General features: G+C 40.2%; 2 non-coding genes across 2 annotated transcripts; one reads left to right on the top strand and one right to left on the bottom strand.

Annotated features, from left to right (window-relative positions):
• The first annotated feature begins 3767 nt into the window (after positions 1 to 3767).
• LOC145596297 (small nucleolar RNA R71) lies at positions 3768 to 3873 on the top strand. The gene has a single exon (XR_014103147.1). It is a non-coding gene; the product is annotated as a small nucleolar RNA R71 (small nucleolar RNA).
• Positions 3874 to 17391: 13518 nt separating this feature from the next.
• LOC145596389 (small nucleolar RNA R71) lies at positions 17392 to 17497 on the bottom strand. The gene has a single exon (XR_014103228.1). It is a non-coding gene; the product is annotated as a small nucleolar RNA R71 (small nucleolar RNA).

Raw genomic sequence — 17497 nt, 5'->3', positions numbered from 1 at the left:
TTGCAAGTTTAAGTAAAAACAAAGAAAAAAATTGAAAAAAGTAAAAATTCAAAAATATTTTGTTGTAATCTTTTCTCCTTCTAAGCATTGAGGACAATGCTTCCTTTAGCTTGGGGGGGGGGAAAGCGTTATTTCTTCACGCTTTTTGGTCTTATTTTAGTAGAGTATTGCGTTGAATAAGCTTGGGGGTGTTAATACATTTTTTGTTTGGTGATTACTTAAGTTTGGTGTTGAGATTTGGCCGGTCTTTGCTTCACATTTTAGGATAACCACCAAATTTTTAAATTTTTAGCCTACCTTAACCCTTCTTGTCTTACGTTACAACCTTGGGGAAAGACCTTTGGACCTAGGAGTTGAGTCTTTCATCGGTGGAGGGAATCATAGGTTGTGGACTAAGGAAAGGGGATGCGAAATCAAGATGTCGAGTAGCCTAAAAACTTTGATCTTTTTCCGGTTCCTTCGCGGAATCTATGAGATGCTCACTAAGGGGAGATATGAGATTAGTAGGGGGAACGCGGTAAGATTGTTTGGGATGAAGGTGGAGTGTGATAACTAGTTCCTATGCTTAGCATATTTATGTTTCAATCAACCTTAGGTATCTTTTAACGTGCATACCATATTTCACTTTAGAAAGTTTGTTATTCATTTGAATTATAGTCTCTTTGTAAAGTCCATTTCGTAAAGAATTTGTTTCCTTTTTCCTCTTTATGCTCTTTCTTTGGTTTGCCTCTTGGGGGTTTGGTGGAGAGTTATGGGTAAACTCTTAGGAAACCCTTACGAGAGCATCACTCGTCCTCTTGAGCGATCTGGGGGTTCAAAATGGCTTGTTGTAGCTAAAAACAACCGTGATTCCTACGACAGTGAGTCCTAGTGTAAATTCTTACCCCTCTTTTTCTTTTTATTTTTCCCTTCTTTTTCCTTCTTGGCCTTTGTTTTGCTCGGGACGAGCAAAAGTCTAGCTTGGGGGAATTTGATGAGTGTCATTTATGGCACTCATAAGGTAGTCTTTTAGGTTATTTCTTTCCCTTTTTGTTGCTTTTTTTTCTTTTAGTTTTGGCCCTTTTTCCTTTAGTTTCTCCTTTTTCCTCTTTCTTTATGTTTCTCGTGTTTTTATCGTGTTTTTCCTTTATTTTGCTCTTTTTCCCTTTTATTTCCTTCCTTTGTTTACTTGTGTAGGTATTGTGAGATTCACCTTGGCAAAGGATGCAATTCGGGACCTCAATGATCAAGCAAGGAAGAAGCATTTGGCTAGAGAGGGCTTAGAGAGGTCTTGGAGAGACCTCGGAGAGGTCTCCATGGCTTTTCTCCAGGCCGCGGGCGCGGGCTCTTATTGTTCAAAAATGCCAAAAGTTGGCAGGAACTAGCCGCGGTTGCCCCGCGGTCTCTCCGCGGGCGCGGGCAATTTGGAGAGGTCTCTCCGCTCAGAGAGACCGCGGCTCCCCTGATCAGCCTTAGGGAGCAGGGGACTTCGCCGCGGGCGCGGGTCATCAAGCCGCGGGCGCGGGTGCTGCCCAGGCAGCCCGCGGAGGGTTCAAGTCTACCTTTGGTGCTCCCTTACCATTGGCGTTCTCCGCTTTTTCCTCAACTTGAAAGAGATCATGGGTGTGAAAAGCCTCTTCCTCCATGCTCTCATCCATGCACTCGCTCTTGCTTTCCTCTAGCAAATCCTCATAGAATTGAATGTCGTCCTTGTGAGCACCTAGCTTAGAATCATTCAACAGTACACTTTCTAGGGGATCGTTAGAAGCATGCAAATGGGAACGAGAAAATTCACTAAGCATGGTATCTAGAACATCTACTCTAAAGCATTCACCACTTGAGGAAGGTTGTTGCATGACATTATTCAAATCAAACTCAATTGAATCATTGTCAATTTTCAAAGATATTTTACCCTCCTTCACATCAATGATGACCCTAGAGGTGGCTAAAAACGGCCTACCCAAGATAATAGGAATCCTTTCATCCTTATCCATCTCTAGCACATAAAAATCCATGGGGAATGTGAACTTTCCTACCCTAAGGGGAATGTCCTCTACCTTACCCATGGGAAACTTAATGGACCGATCCGCTAGTTGGAGAGTAATGTTAGTGGGGGAAAGGGTTCCTACACTAAGCTTTTGGTAAACGGAGTAGGGCATGAGGCTCACACTTGCTCCTAAATCACACAAAGCTTTGTCAAACTCAATGCCATTAATAGTTTAAGGGATGGAAAAGCTACCCGGATCCTTTAACTTGGCCGGAAGTTTGTTGGAGAGGATTGCACTACAATTGGCGGTCAAGCTCACCGTTTCACACTCCCTTCTCCCACTCAATAGATCTTTCAAAAACTTAGAGTAATGGGGCATTTGTTTCATGGCATCTACAAAAGGAAGGGAAACATGCAAATTCTTAATCACATCCAAAAACTTCCCAAATTGAGCATCAAGCTTAGCTCTCACAAATCTTTGGGGAAAAGGTAGTCTCTCCTCTCTAGGTTGGAGATTTAGGGGCAAGGGGTTGTCTCTTTCTCCTTTTGCACCTCAACATCCTTCTCCTTCTCAACATTAGAAGGCTCTTTGGTTCTCTCATCCCCTCTCTCTAACTCAACTTCATTTTGAGGTTCCTCCTCAACTAAGGGGTTACTCCCTACTACCTTTCCACTCCTTGTTGTCACGGCATACAAAGGTTTTGGGTTGACTCCTTGACTAGGGATAGAGGAAGAAGAAGAAGAAGAAGAAGAGGAATTAGAAGCAAGTTGAGCAATTTGGGTTTCAAGCATTTTCATATGAGCATTGGCTCGCTTTTTATCCTCCTCATTTCTTTTCTTTTCCTCCTCATGCATTTTCATGATGGCATTTAGCTTAGCCATCACGGGATCATTAGGAGGGGCCTCAATTTGAATAGGTTGTTGAGGTGGAGGAAGTTGGGCTTGATGGGAACCCGGAGGCCTATTGGTTTGGGCATAGTTAGAAACATTTTGGCCCCTATTGCTTCCGGTGCCTTGGTTGGGAACATTGCTTTGTCGATTGTTTCCCATGTTACCTTGATCACCAAAATTTTGATTTTGATGGTCATGGTATCGGGAGTTGGGTTGTTGGTTTTGATAACCATACCCCCTTTGGTTAGAGTAGCCTCTTCCATTGAAATTGGAAGGGCCTCCCCCACCATGGTATTGGTTACCATAACCTCCACCACTTTGGTTCCAACCATGGTTTCCACCTTGATTCCAATTCCCCATTTGATTGGAGTTTGGCCTCAAGTTCCCTACATTTTCCATTCTAGGAGCAAAATTCATAGCATTGACATCTTCTACATTATCATCATGTTCATAGGGAGGGGGTTGAACTTCACAAACATACACACAATGGGAGGTATCATGATCATAGGTTTCACAATTTGAGCAAAACATGCATCCTTGAGGCATTTTATTATAAGAAGAGGGGGAAGAAGTGGTCATACCATTGCCTCCCTTGGTTGAAGGGGAGGTATTACCATGAGGGTTGGACCTTTCTTTCATCAATTCATCCATTTGCTTGGCCATTTTAGAGATTTGGGTAGAAAGGTTGTTGATTGCGTTGGCTTGCTCCAATGCATAGACACCCTTGCTAGAAGTGGCATCCCTTTCTCCTTCATACCAATCATCGTAATGCTTTGCGGCCTCTTCTATGGTGCATTCCACTTCATCCTCTCCTTTGTTCATGATTGGACCGCCGGCGGCGGCATCTAGGCTTGTTCTCCCTTGAGGTGAGAGACCTCCATAAAAAGTGTGGATGAGTTGATACTTGGGTATCCCATGATGTGGGCATTGACGTTGAAGCTCTTTGTACCGGTCCCATGCCGCACTTAGAGTCTCACCACTCTTTTGGCGAAAGCCTTGAATCAAAGACCGAGCCTCGGCGGTCTTCCTATGGTTGTAAAATCTCCTCAAGAAAGCCGTAGTTACTTGGTCCCAAGTTGTGAGAGAGTTAGGGGGCACCTCCTTCTCTAGCCATTCTAGACCTCTCCCAATTAAAGAAAATGGAAACATCTTGAGGCGGATGTACTCTTGAGTCACTCCGTTGGCTTTGATTGTGTCACAATATTTCTCAAATTCTTTTAAATGCTCATGAGGGCTCTCAAATTTTCCACCCGAGAATTGTTTCCTCTCTATCAAAGCAATCAAATTGGGCTTGATTTCGAAATTGTTGGATTGAGTGGTAGGAGTTAGGATCCCACTTTGTGCTTTAAAGGCTTCGGGAGCCCCAAGACGACTCAAAGGTATATTCTCTCCCATTTTAGAACCTTCTTCACTTTCGGACTTATAGATTGAAAAGGGGTTGATTTCCGGACTTGAAGGTGAATTAGGACTATCTAAGTCTTCACTTGAGGGTGAAGATGGTGGAGTATCTTCCAATTCTCTTACTCCTTCTTCCGTTGGGGTGTGAGAATTTCTACTCCTCGCTCTCGCTTCTCTTCGAAGTAAGGACAAAGATCTCTCTAGCTCCGGATCGATGGGCATCAAAGACCTTGAGCGGGTTCGTCCTCTGTTCATACAACAAAGCTAAGGAGAATGTAAGCACTGACAAGTAACAAGTAGTAGCAAATACTAACAAACAAGAAATGAGATAGTCTCAAATAAAGTAATGAAAAAGCAATGGAAGCCGTCTCCCCGGCAACGGCGCCAATTTGACAAGGGAATAAACACGTCGTCAATTTGTCTATCCCTAGATCAAATATAATTTATAAAACCTAAACAAACCTAATACAAGTATAAGGCAAGCATAGGGGTCGAACCACAAGGAGACATGCATAAACACCACATTCACTACTTAAAACTTAAGCTATCTCGGGACAAGAGGTAAGAATAACTAAGAAATTAAACTAAGAGTGGAGAGGATTAAAGATTAATATGACTAAACACCAAGGGGAGTGTGTAGATGAAGATGCTATTTGAGTATGCAATAACATGAAAGCAAATTGAGAGTGAACTAAGCATACATGAATATCGAAACTAAATCCAATCCAATCTCCTTTTGGAGTTAATCGGTTTCTCCTAACATAGCCTCTATGTTTCCACACTAGAACCATATACTAGGAGGTGCAATCAAGAACAATCGATAGTAATCAACCTAAACTAAGTCAACTTCCGTTTCATGTTAGCAAAGATTCACCTTTAATCAACCAACAATGTGCACTTGCAAGAAGATCAAAGAATATCAAGCATACAAAGGTTTAATCACAAACAACTTAACCTTAATATCATAAGCATGAACAAATAGCAACTACACCATCCCCACACCCTTGGCAAGAAGACTACTCACAAATCATATTGAAAACATTATCAATCATCAAATCAATAAGCATCAACATGATTAATAAGCAAAGAAAAAGAAATCAAAATAACCAAGCAAAACAAAATGCAAAGGTAAAGAGAAAGAGTAAGAAATTGCTCATTAATTGAAGTTGAAGATCTACAAAGGTTGATCAAATTCCTTCTTCAAAATCCAAGCTCATCAATGGAGAAATCCACACTTTCTCTCTCTACCAAAGGTAAACTAAGAGTGTTTCTCTCTCTACAATTGGGGAAAATAAGTCTAGTACAAAGAAAAACGTCACCCCCTTAAAAGGGAAAGAAAAGGGGTTTAAATAACAAATAAAACAAAGAGGGACGGAGGAAGTGGTGCGTGCGCGCAGCAGGTCCACGCACGCACCCCTCTAGTGCTGTTGCAAGCACTCCCTCAAGCCAAGGGGGCACGGCTGCTGGTGCTCTCGAGTGCGCTCTCATGCATCATGCTCGTACGATGGTGATGAACATGGCAGCCCAAAATCCTTCACTCTTGCGCTCTCAAGACTATAGCAGGTGATGATGGTGATGCACGAGAGCGCTAGCCATGAGTGGAAGCTTGCTCCTTGCCTTGAACTCTAGCCAACCAAACGACACGAGGCCGCTTCTCGAGCATCCGAAACACTTAGAGATCCTTCCAAACAAGATCCCGAGCCTCGAACAACACCTACAATAAAAGAGGGAAAAACAAGTAAAGTGGAAAAGACGAAAATACCCCTAAGATGCAAGAAGACACAAAAATGGACTACAAGGAGATCCATGAGAAAGAAAAGTGAGGAAAGAAGAGAGAAGAGGAAAGAGAGAGGAGATCCATGAGGAAAGAAGAGAAAAGAGGGAAGAGAGAGGAGATCCGAGAAGAGAGAGGAGATGAGAGGAGTAGATCTAAAGAGAAGATGAGAGGATGAGAGGAGAGAGAAGCAGAAGAGAGGCTGAGAGAGGAGAGAGAGCGTAATCAGTAAAATAAAATGGGTTAAGGGGGCGCCGTGATAATTAGGGTTTTGTGTGTTTTCTTTTTCTTTTTCTTTTTTTTTTAACTTAAATTCCGTCGGAAAGGATGTAAATTCCGTCGGTAGCTTCCGACGGAATTTAAATCCGTCGGAAATTTCCGACGGAAATTATATCCGTCGGAAGTGAATAATTTTCCGACGGATTACAATTCCGTCGGAGATTTCCGATGGATTTTCGACTGAAATAAAATTCGTCGGAAATTTCGTACTTTCCGACGGATTTTAGTGTCCGTCGGAACCGTTCCGTCGGAAATGACCTGTTTTCTAGTAGTGGCAACAAGGTCTACTCAACATAAATTAGGCCTCTTTCTCATATTTCATCCGATTTTTACATGAGTTCTAAAGGTGTGCCCTATAGTCCCCTAGATGATTCCAATGAGAAAGCTTTTGACTCTTATATCCATGATGATTTGGACTCATTTGAGATTACGGCCCAAATATTTCTTTAGTTTCAAACGAAAGCCCATAACCTTTTGAGTGAGTTCATTGATAATGCTTCATTAGAAAGAGATGAGTTGGAGAGAAATTTTCCCCCATTCATTCTTGATTTTGAGATGATAGGCCTTGAGAAATTTATGGGAGATGTTGTTCAAGATGGTGAAGAGGAGGTTGTGGTTGAATCCTTTGGAGTTTTTGAGCTTGAGGGAGATGTGGAACTTAAGGGTTCTTCATTTGAGGATTCCATGACTGATTTCCATTCCCTCATTAGTGATATGAGACCTTGTGGTGAGGGAGTAGCTACATGCCCCTTATCCCCTTTCTCATACACCTTTCTCCTAAAGGTTTAACCATATCTCCTAATATCCTATGTTTCTCCCTTCTTTTCTCAAAGAACCTCTTAGGGATCCTCTTCCTATCCATGCTTCTGAAGCCCCCAACTCTTTCGTTGTTGATGAGGAAAAGAGTTATAATGTCAACCATAAAGATTTTTGTGAGGAGAGTTTGCCTCCCTATCTTTCTTTTTCTTCTTATTTTCTTGCTTTTTCTTTTGATTCTTTTACTTTTTCTTTTCCCCCATCTCTCAAGAATAAAGTTTCCTTGTACTTTATGCTTGCTTGTCATATGCGCATCGCGTATGCTCTTTTTCTTGATATGTTTGTCTATGCATATGACAAGCTTTTGCGTTCTTTGTTGGGTTATTTATTAGATTGGTCATGCTTGGACGTTAAGCAAGCCTTTCTCGAGAAGTAACCCGTGCTTTTTTTTTTCTTTTTCTTTTTTTTTCGTTTTTCATATTTGTTTATTCTTTTTTCTATGTGTATAGGTACTTGATGCATATATTCATGTGCAAGGATTTTGGATTGAGAACCTTGAGAAGAAGCACACTTTTGCAAGCTAGGGAACACTATCAGAGATTGCTTCGCTTGAAACGATCCTCTTCCGCTTTGTTTCCATCTTCCACATCTTAGGGAACACGGTCGAAGATAACTTTGCTTGAAATCACCTTCAGTTATCGTGATAATATTCTGAAGAAAATTATCAAAGACCAACTATTGTCGATCTTTAAAAGTTCGCTTGAACTTTGCTTCCGCTATGCTAGTGAAAGGAATGGTGTCCTTCGAACAAGTGTATTATTATGGTGTCCTTCGCTTGCACACGGCCGCCTCGCTTGCAGCCACACGCTCGACAGCAGCCACGCACAGAAACAGCACACGTGCGGCAGCAGCACGCGGGCTACAGCAGCCACACGCGGCTGTGCCGTGGCAGCAGCTCGCGGCTGTGTGCCGGGGGCCGTGTGTTCGTAGTTTTGGCGTGTGCGTATGCTTGGTGCGGTGAGGTGACTAGCCGTAGTAGGCTTAATGTTAATTATTTTTCCGTTTTATTTATTTTAATTAATTTTGTTTATTTTAATTAATATTTTGGGAGGCTAAGCCTCGGTTTTGAGCGGCATTGGCAAAATTTCATTTTGACAAGTTTGGGTGCTACCGACTTAATTAATTAGATTAATTAAGGAAATGCGGAATTTAGTGGGAGCTTCAATTATTAATGACGTAAATTATATAATCGGTTAAACAACTTTGACTAGTTTTAATTAGGCGTGTTAATCGGATTAACCACCTAGATTAGTTACTAGTGCGCGCGTTGTTTAAATGCATTTTACTTGTTTTAATTTTGTAAATTGCATGGGCCATTCACAAATAGTGAATGGATGAATGGAATATATATATTCTCTCTCACAGGTTTTATGAAATGGCAACTAGTGGGACCTGACTAGGATAGAAAATACGGACTACATGCTGTTATGTATTTTTGTAAATATAAATTTGGTCTACGCACCGTTAAGTATTTTTGTATTTTAATATTTAGATTATTCCAAGTTGTAGACACTAGTTTTTGCATAGTTTGGTTAAGTCTTGAAGACGACGTATCTTTGAAGACAAAGCCTTGAATAGAAAATGAAGACCTTTTGAAGATATGAAGATTTCAAGGGGGTCATGCTAGTTGCCAATATGCATCTATAATTTCGCTTTATATATTATGCTTATATATATATGTGTGTGAATTATTCGTTAGATGCATGTTTAGGTTTTCTTGATGTTGCGATGATTAGTTAAGTTCACTTAAATCAACCAACATAGAAATCCTAGGTCCCTAATAATATTGAGTCAAACTTGCTTTTCCAAAACAACACTTACTAACCGGACGAGCGATGTTTCCTTGAGCCAAGCGTAACTATCTCAAAGTTATTAATGGAAATTTTCATAAATAACTCCACAAAGAACATGGTGTGTCTTCACGGAAACCTCGGTGTCATTTGAAAATGACTCGAACGATGATGGTTCACAACCCTTCCTACAAAGTTCTTAAAGATTTGCACAAATGACTAATGTTACACTAAACAAAATGTCGAAGCTAAGAAAGGACGCCATATTTAGTTATGGATAGAAATAACTTATAAAAGTCTTTTCAAGTGTATGTCTAAGGCTCTTAGTCTCAGTGGGAGTTCACTAGCTCAGTGGGAGCAAAGTGACTCGGTGGGAGCTGAATGGCTCAATAAAGACTAAGATAGCTCAAGTAGGAGCTAACTGTTTGTTTCACAACGAACTTTTACCCAAAGACAATATACATGTCTCTTTGTAAGCATTCAAGTGAGACTACGGGTATTACCTCCACATCCTAATTGAGAACAAAAATTGTTTGTTGCTCTAAGTAATGTCTTTCTGGAAAGTAACACGTTTCCAAAACGACAAGTGGGAGGAAAATGAACTCGATGACCATCGAGCTTAGCAACAAACTAGAACTGAGAATCTCGAAAGACCTTAAAGGACTTCTTGATAATGCTTGATCAAGAATACTCAAAAGGACTTTACAAGTGCCTTAAAAGAGAATTCATTACTCACAAAACATTAAAGATGTTGGAGTAAGATCAACATAATAAAAGGGCTTTGAAAGCGCCTTAAAAACTCAGTGTTTGATGCAATTGCCCCGTATAGGTATAGAATTCACCAAAGGTTTGGATTGAATCTTATAAATTTTCTATTAAGTTAGAAACAAGCCTAAGACTTACAAGCATACTATTTACTATCAGATAGTAAAGGAATAATGTCTTGTAAGATAGCTACGACAAATCCAAATTCCGAATAATGGTTAAAGGCCATGAAAATCCGAAATAGACTCCATGTTTGAAAATCATGTTTGAAACTTGATTAATTTGCATGAAAGGTGAAAGACCCATCGATTGCAAATAAATTTTCAAGGAGAAAACTAACAAATGTGGAAATGTATATGCATACATAGCTAGATTGGTTGTAAAGGATATAATTAATTTCAAGGAGATGATTTTAATAAAATCCCATTCACCAATCGGAATGCTCAAGTCTTTTCGTGATTGATCTAGCAAAATTGCGCATATGAAATATGGCAAAATAGATACCAAAACCGCCTTCCCAAAATGGAATTTTGGAAGTGACTATGGAATAGTCTAAGGGTTTTGAAAATCTAAATAATGCTAGATTTGAAAGCAAGCACATGGAATCCGTCATGGGATTAAAGGAAGCATTGCATGAAGGAATTGGAACGTGTTTTCTCATAAAGTTAATCAGAGGATTGACTTATGGAGAAACATAGAAATTCTGATGAACAAGAATTTTTGTGGGAGCAAAAGTAATGGTCCAACAAGACGTTTACGAACTCTATTGTGAAACAACTATCAAATGCTAAATGCTTAGATTTGAAAGTATTTTCGACAATGGACCGAGTTAAAGACGATACTTAGTACATGTTGGGAATTAAGTTCTGTGGTATAGACTTAATTAAAATGTTTAAATGAGTAAAGGAAATTACCATGTTAAACATGAAGGACTTTGAAAGGCTTTCGACCCATATGTATGAAGCTAAGTAAATGTTTGAACTAAGTATAAGCTAGGCTAAGTACTAAATCAAACAAGAAAGACTCTAGTAAGAGACTTTCAATCATATCATATAGTGAACAATTTGGCAAGACTCAGTGTAACTTAGATCCATTCTAGGGTTAAATCCATCATGTCAGGCTATGATATGGAATCGTCAGATGACTTACATACTTAGAGCATGTGAAGTACGTATATAATACCAATCGACATATTAGTCAAGAACATCCAAAGAACTTAGATAAGTAGTTGGATGAGTTCTTGATGCATGGAAACAAATATAATTTGAGTTTTGATGTTGCAAGCACAAACCTTAACAAGGATTAGTTCTTTAGCAAGAAATCTATTTATAAGCTCGTGGCAAGAAGTGTCGTGGCTTGAGAATGGTAACATGGTTGTGCATCCATGTATAATGTGCGGGAATTTAAGGAAAATTTCCATGTTCACAAGTGATTAGGGGTCCCCAAATCGTTGTGAGTCGCTTGGAGTGAAACCCAAGCAAGGCATCATCAGGGAGTCTACTAAAATTTATGTTGAGAATATTGTTGCCTTAAAGGCAATAATAAGATGGATGTTAAATGGAAAGGTTCGTTGTTGAACATTAATGATTGTAGGTTGTCAAGTAGAAGGTCTCAAATCATGAAAATGAGTGGGAGCCATTGCTTAGACAATAAATCCTGAATCACATGTAATCCATTAACACTCTCAAAATTTTATCATCTTATTATGGAAATGGTGGATAATGAACATGCTAAGATTTGCAAAGTAATTTTAACTAAACCTTTGCAATACGTGAACGACAACATTCATAATTGCATGAAAGAAATCAAGCATATCAAACATGGGTGTGATTTCTATGAATGTTTTATGAAGAGTATTACTCTTTAAAACAGGGAAAAACCATTTATCATAAGATGAAACATTGTGAAGTTTCATAGTGGAATAAAATATTTCTAAATATTCCACAAAACTATTTAATTGTGGTTTAGAATTAAATAATGAGTCCATTCGATTTTAATAAATATTCAAAATAGGGTATCAAGTCAATGGCTTGGATAAAGAAACACATATTAAGTGAACATTGAATATTTTAATCAAAAATTATCCCTAATCAAGGTCATATTTTGTGGACGATTGATGACCATCAGAGATTAGTGTGTAGTATGATTTGTAGCACCGTTTCTTGTGCTATGAGGATACAAATCATTTGCACAGGTATTGGTTTAGAACCATACTGGATCGACCTATGAGGATACTTTAAGAGATTTAAAAATCGTCATAAGTATTTTCTCATTATTACTATCGGAACTCTTTTCCTTTGACCATGAGTAGTGGGAGATCTCTTGTTTGAGTACTGGTCCGCTTTGGTATCCGCTAAACGTCTGCCGTAACTGGGGATTATAAAGACAGATATCAGGGGGGTGAGTCCTCTTAGTAAGATAAGCTACATTACAAAATTGGAAATGTCCCCTTACTAACAATAGGGAACATGTCTTGTTGTTTACAAGGCCTCTCGAAGAGTGAGACTGTGAAAAATGCATGGCCATGCTCAGATGGATTTTATAAATCATCTGCTTATTGACAGTCAAACTCGGATTTCGAGAAACACTTCTGGACGTAACAAAGATGACTAGTAATCTTACTCTGTAATTCATGAAGAGACGTGAAGAGACATAGGCTAAGGGCTATACACTAAATGCACACTTGTCCGGAAGGACAAGTGGGAGATTGAAAGGAATGGTGTGCTTCGAACAAGTGTATTATTCTGATAGCGGGTTCAGAATTATTAGAAAGCTAATATATTCAGTAAGGTCAAGTGATCGGACTGCCTGGGTAGAGGCCGCTTCCGATCAGTAATATTAATATAATTAATATTACAGCTTAATCTTGACTGAACCCTTTGGGTCACACCCAAGCAAGTATATGCGAACCAACTCGACGAATTAATTCGGAAGAAATTAATTCGTCGCCCGAGTGTTAAATATTTAGACGTCGGTAATTCGAGCTTAGAGCATCGAAACCGATCGTCGGAAGTCGAGTCAAATTAATAAATGACGAGACGCGCAAAATAATAATAAATCGACCATATTCCCAATATACCCCTAGCATCGGAGTGCCCCGAGCATCCGAATGCTAGGGGCAAAAATGTCCTAGCAAAGGTGGCTAGCAAGCACCAAGCGGAGCCTAGCATGGCTGGCTGGTGCGATCTAGCGCACCGTGCTAGCAGCCACGGCCAGCCGCGGCTAGGCACAGCAGTAGCCGCACCGCGCCACAGCAGCAGCTGGGTGCGGGCTGGGTGCGGGCTAGGTGCGGGCTGGGCTCGGGCTGGGTTCGGGCCATAGGGTCGTGGATTAAGGGAAAGCATGGAAAATGGGAGTAAGTGAGTGAGGACATGTGGCAGGAGGAGAGTATTGAGTGGGGAGCAAGTATGGTCCCCTACTCTCCATGCGGTCCTCACCAACCCATCTCACATGGTAATGCCACTTGTAGATTTATTATTATTTTGCAATTTTATTTTAATTTAGCTTTAAATTAATTTTTGGAATTTCATGATCCCACATTGATGGGATAGAAGTTCCCACTCATACTTTCCTCAATAAATACCAACCTTGGGATTTGGAGTAAAGTGCTTGAGTGGGAGTTAAAAAGAGCATTCCATAATTTTTGGGAAAACTCTTAAACTCATATAACACTCGGGTTTTTGTCGGACCTTGCTAACCCCAAGGTAGTAGACCTTAAAGTTGTCTTTGCCTTTTTGTGGGTGGATACCGTCGGAGGCGTGGCGCTTGACGTGCTTGTAGCTTTCAACTAAGAGCCCCGATTTTTGGGCGAAGCTCGCTTTGAGGTAATATTTGTTCTCCTTTTCTTTGTGATTATTTATTTATGGTTTATGATTTTAATTATTGCGAGTGGTTCCTCGGGATGGGGTTGTTTCCGCGGTGAGTGGGACTCACCAAACCCCAACAGCTAGTACGTCGGCGATTTTGCTGCTTGTGAACCATTACGTTGGTGCTTTTGTTGTTTATGAACCATTATATTGGTGCCTTTATAATGAGCCAATGTCTAGGCGCTTTAAGCGAAGTAAGACGATCTTTCATCAGGTCGATCACTTGATTTAATCGTAATCGAGCCAATCACTAAATCATGTTAATATGCTTATAGGGGCTAACTGGCGTATCAAGGAACCGAAACTGCTGCACGAGGTTCACATAATCATAATATGGAGTCCTATACTCTAGCGCCGCTCCAGCGCTAGCCAGAACTGCTTGTCTCCAAGCGACAAGCTTTGTCGCCACGCGATAAACTTGTCGTTTGGCGACAGGGTCAGGTTTTTCAAATACCCTCCCTTTCTTCTTCATTTTGAGCTGTTGCTGTTGTTGATGTTCACTCGTCTATGAACAACGGAGCCTTTTTTGAAGGTTGTTCACTCGTCTCTGAACAATGGAGCCTTTCTTGAGGATTGTTCACTCGTCTCTGAATAATGGAGCTTGATGATATGTCCGCGCGTCTCTGAACAATGGAGTTTCGATGATATGTCCACGCGTCTCTGAACAAAAGAGCTTGATGATATGTCCACGCGTCTCTGAATAATGGAGCTTGATGATATGTCCACGCGTCTCTGAACAAAAAAGCTTGATGATATGTACACGTGTCTCTGAACAAAAGAGCTTGATGATATGTCCATGCGTCTCTGAACAAAAGAGCTTTGATGATATGTCCACGCGTCTCTTAACAAAAGAGCTTGATGATATGTCCACGCGTCTCTGAATAATGGAGCTTGATGATATGTCCACGCGTCTCTGAACAAAAAAGCTTAATGATATGTACACGCGTCTCTGAACAAAAGAGCTTGATGATATGTCCACGCGTCTCTGAACAAAAGAGCTTTGATGATATGTCCACGCGTCTCTTAACAAAAGAGCTTGATGATATGTCCACGCGTCTCTGAACAAAAGAGCTTGATGATATGTCCACGCGTCTCTTAACAAAAGAGCTTGATGATATGTCCACGCGTCTCTGAAAAAAAGAGCTTTGATGATATGTGGACGCGTCTCTGAACAAAAGAGCTTGATGATATGTCCACGCATCTCCTAAAAAAAGAGCTTGATGATATGTCCACGCGTCTCTGAACAAAAGAGCTTTGATGATATGTCCACGCGTCTCTGAACAAAAGAGCTTGATGATATGTCCACGCGTCTCTGAACAAAAGAGCTTGATGATATGTCCACGCGTCTCTGAACAAAAGAGCTTTGATGATATGTCCACGCGTCTCTGAACAAAAGAGCTTGACGATATGTCCACGCGTCTCTGAACAAAAGAGCTTTGATGATATGTCCACGTGTCTCTGAACAAAAGAGCTTGATGATATGTCCACGCGTCTTTGAACAAAAGAGCTTTGGTGATATGTCCACGCGTCTCTGAACAAAAGAGCTTGTGATGAGTTACATTTATGGCACTAATTTGATCTCTTTTTGGATGAATTTCATTTCATTTTATTACTCTTTTCTTTAGTTTTCCTTAGTTTTACTCTTAATTTCTTCATTTTATGCTTTTCTTAGTTAGTTTGACTATTTTGTGCATTTTATAGTTTACTTGTTGTTTTTCCCTTTTATTTTCTTTTTCTCCTTTGTTTATAGGTTGTAATTGATTGTCCAAGAATTCCCGAGCTTCCTTTCCATGGTTTTTCATTGCTTTTCATGCCTTATGCTTGTGCAAGAAGTTTCAAGTCAAGGGGGATCCGAGGAGCAAGCTTCAAGACCTTGGTTGTGCACTTTTCATGGCTTATGTTCATCAAAAATACCAAGGAAGTTGCTGCCTACCTTGTCCTCCATCACCATCATCAAGGGTGTGTGCACCTCATGAGCTAGGACGAAGAGAAGAGATGAAGCTTACCCAGGTAGGTGCGGGCGCACACTAGGGGTGTGCAGCCGCACATGTGTCGAGTGCGGCCGCACATCTGGTGCATGCGGGCGCACCCAGCTGGGTGTGTTTCCCGTGCACGCCTCTCTCTCTCCTACGTGCGACCGCACCGTCGTGGGTCTATTTTTGGGCGTCAAAACCGACCTCCTCTTGGTATATATAGTTATTTCCTTCTATTTTTGGCTAAGAATTCAATTAAGAAAATTAGATCTTAGTTTTTAATTAGAATTTTAGAGAGAGAACTCAAGAATTAAAGAGAGAGAAACTCATGGTTTTTGGTTGATTGTTCAAGAATTCTCCATTGTAATTGATCTTTTGATAAAGTTTGTAAGGATCTTTCATCTTTGATTTCAATATAAGTTTGGTTTTAGTTTATTTCATTTGTTTTTCATATTATTGTTGATTGATTGAAGTTTGTTTGATGTTTGATTGAAGTTTGATTGATTGTTGATTTGATCTTTGATTTCTAATATGTTAATGATGAAATTGATGATTAGTGTAGTTTTGATCTTAATTTCTATGGCTAGTGAGTAGTTTACTAGCTAGGGTAATGGTGAAGCATGTATGAGTGATGGATTAGAGTAATTTGGGGAGAATTAATGGAGTTGATGATATGATTAAACTTGGTTGATGATTCATGTGCATGTGTGTAATTGATTGAAGCTTGGCCATCTTTAGTTGTTGCACTAGATTGCATTGTAAGCTTGCTATGATACGGACCATTGATTAGTGACTTGCAATTTCTCGATTGAGGTATCTTGTGACGTTTCCTAGTTAGTGTTTAGCGTAGTATGCGCTAGTTAGAGCTCTAGGAGAAATAACTTGGTATGCTCTTTTGGATACATGTTTGATCCTCCTTCATATCACTTGACTTAGTTGGTTAGTACGTCCTCCCAAATTACCATTCTCCATTGCAATTACATGTGGATCCATTCCCCTAGTGTCTTTTATATTGATTTTATACAAGTTCATTGCATTGATTAGCTCTAGCTCTAGTTCTTACCATAAACCCCGCATTTGACTCTAGAGTAGCTTGACATTAGGCAATATACATTCAATTTCCATTCCTTTGGGTTCGACCTCGACTTACTACTTTACTTCCATAGGGGTTTGTTGAGTTATAAATATTGTTTGATTGGGTGGGGGAGGTAGCACAACGACCTACCGTTTCCGCGCCCATTAAAATGGCGCCGTTGCCGGGGAATGGTGTCTTGAGTGCATATTGTTGTTGATTCTATTCCACTTTATTTGCAAAATACAAAAAGATTTTACTCTTTAGGCTACACTTGTAGCCGTGCTACTAATATTTTCTTTGAGTTTTGTATGCATAGGTCCAGAGATCGTTCAATTGTTCCCTTTGATCCGGAGATTGAGAGAACTCTCTCAAGGAGGAGAGTAGAAAACAAGTCATTGGATTGTAGTTCTTCAAGCGAAGAAGAGATTGAATAAGAGAAAGTCAAGGGAGAAAATCCGAGAGTTGCATTGAAGGAACTAGGAGTGCCCGGTGCATATAGGTTTGAGAGCGGCATACCTCCACCTACAACACCGGCAAACGACTTTGAAATTCGGCCGGCAATGATCACCTTAATTGAGAGGAGACAATATAGTGGGGCTAAGAATGAGAAATATTGCAACACAATCAAAGTCAATGGAGTTTCTTAAGATTTTATCCGCCTTAAGTTGTTCCCTTTCTCTCTCATAGGAAGATCTTTGGAATGACTAGACAAAGAAGTGAAGCCCAATTCTTTGAGAACGTGGGATGATGTCACTAAAGCTTTCTTGTCCCGTTTCTATCCTCAAAAGAAGACGGCGGAGGCAAGGGCTTTAATTCAAGGGTTCAAGCAAAAGCCAAATGAAAGTCTCTATGAAGCATGGGAAAGATTCAAGGAGTATCAAAGAGAATGTCCTCACCACGGAAT

The sequence above is a fragment of the Chenopodium album genome, chromosome 19, assembly GCF_948465745.1.
Source record: "Chenopodium album chromosome 19, dcCheAlbu1.1, whole genome shotgun sequence".
Lineage (NCBI taxonomy): Eukaryota > Viridiplantae > Streptophyta > Magnoliopsida > Caryophyllales > Amaranthaceae > Chenopodium > Chenopodium album.
This window is presented reverse-complemented; position numbering and strand designations above follow the sequence as displayed.